Source organism: Callithrix jacchus, chromosome 6, assembly GCF_049354715.1.
Source record: "Callithrix jacchus isolate 240 chromosome 6, calJac240_pri, whole genome shotgun sequence".
NCBI classification, from domain to species: Eukaryota; Metazoa; Chordata; class Mammalia; order Primates; family Cebidae; genus Callithrix; species Callithrix jacchus.
The window spans coordinates 137,553,105-137,555,204 of NC_133507.1; the positions used below are offsets into that span (position 1 = coordinate 137,553,105).

At 37.1% G+C, this 2,100-nt stretch overlaps 1 pseudogene; it reads right to left on the reverse strand.

The window, feature by feature from the left end:
- Positions 1-782: 782 nt before the first annotated feature.
- Positions 783-821, reverse strand: LOC118154986 (U7 small nuclear RNA; annotated as a pseudogene).
- Positions 822-2,100: the final 1,279 nt, after the last annotated feature.

A 2,100-nucleotide genomic window follows, 5' to 3' on the forward strand; every position in this document is an offset into this window, starting at 1 on the left:
GCTGAGAGTACAGGTATGTGTCACCATGTCCACTTTCAAATAATTGTATATTATCTGGAAGATAGTATAAAACAAATGTTAAAATGGCTAAAGACATTAAGAAGGAATAAAATTCATGATGAGGGAATAAGACACTATGACAAAAGAACACACACCAATTTTAAAAGAACCAAATGAAAATCTGCAAATAAAAGACGAAATCTGAAAAATCAATGGATTGATTAAATGTCTGATTGAACTCTGATGAGAAGATTAGCTAACTGGAGGAAACCTGGCATATTACTTGTAGCATGGAGAGACTTTTTTTAAATGTAAAAAACGTAAAAGATAGAAGGTAAAGAAGATGAAAGACGGTGTGCGTAGGAGCCAAGAGAAAACTTCCTTGTAGAGGTTTTGCTGAAAGTCACAAACTGACGCAGGAACAGAAAACCAAATACCTCATATTCTCGCTTATAGGCGGGCATTGAACAATGAGAACACATGAACACCGGAAGGGTAGCATCACACACTGGGCTCTGTTGAGGGGGCTAAGTAAGGGACAGCAGGGGGTGGAGAGGTTCAGGAGGGATAACATGGGGAGAAATGCTAGATATAAGTGACAGGGGGATGGAGGCAGTAAACCACCTTGCCATGTATGTACCTATGCAACAATCCTGCATGATCTGCACATGCACTCCAGAACCTAAAGTACAATAAACGAGAACCCATTTAAAAAAAAAAAAAAAAAAAATTTTGCTGAAGAGTCAACTTTTAAAAAGCAGATTATTTATTTATTTATTTAATTTGTCTGTTAGACAAATTCTAAAAGAGCTGTAACACTGCCAAAAGGTAGGTTACTAGGAGAACGGTATACAAATGTATTAGCATGCACAGGAGACTTACAGAGATCTGAAAAGCAAGGTGCTTAATGTCTTTATATCATCTGGAGGTTACAGAAATAATGGGGGCTCAGAGAATGGCCCAAAACAGGTTTTGCTGGTAAATCAGGTTGTGATGGCAAGACCAGGTTATGAAAGAAAGAGAGAGGAAGTCTGGCTAGCAAAGGTGGTCTAGTTACATAGATGAAGCCTCGCAGGTGGCAGCCCTCAGAGAGAACAGGTGGTATTTCTTTTAGACCCTTAAAGGTGTCAGACTCTCAGGTAATCTTTCTAAGTTGGACAAGGGAGAGCCTCGAGAAGGCCTGGCTTTGTCGATGCAGATTTTCTCTTCAGAAGCAAATCTCCCTACAAAAGACAGCTTTTCAGCTATTCTTATAGTTCCAGCCCTTCCACACAGCCATCTTGAAATATATAAAAGAAGTGTATTTGGAGGTGACATATTTTAGTTTCATTCAAGTGAAAGGTCCAAGATACATCTATGTAATAGGATTTCTAGAAAGGTTTATAGAGAAAATAAAGAAAATTCAAAGAGGTGATGTCTGGAATTGACACAAATCCTCACACTGAAGAGGGTGTGCAAAGAGGTCGGAAAGGGAAAATTAGAAATAAATCTCCACTTAAATGCATCAAAGAAAAACCATGTAGCATCAAAAAGAGAACATCTTAAGATCTGTGGAAAATAAAAAAAGACATATTTCCTTAAATGGAATAATTGGACTTACAGCAGACTTCTGAAAAGCAACAACAGAGGCCAGAAGAAAAGGAAATCATGTCTTCAAGTGCTGAGAGAAAATAATTTCAACCTAGAATCCTTTATCAAGCTAAGCTGTCATTCAAGAATGAAAGCCAAATAAAAATAAATGTTCAAATCAATAAAGAATAAGAAATAACAAACACAGGCCCTTATAGGATAAAAGGAAATTAGATTGAAGAAAGGATGGTAACAAAAGGACTATTAAACAAAAAATGTTGGTAAATATGTTCAGGCATGATGGGGTGTGCTATAGTCCCAGCTATTTTGGAAGCTGAAGCAGAAGGTTTGCTTTAGCCCAGAAGTTCAAGGTTGTAGTGAGCTATAATTGAGCCACTGCATCCAGCACTCCAGCCTGGGCAACTGAGCATGACCCCATTTTTTAAAAAAAATGTGTCAATAAAAATAAACATTGAATGTAAAAATAGTTATAATATTTCATTGGAAGAGTTTAAAAATAAGGTAGGGTTG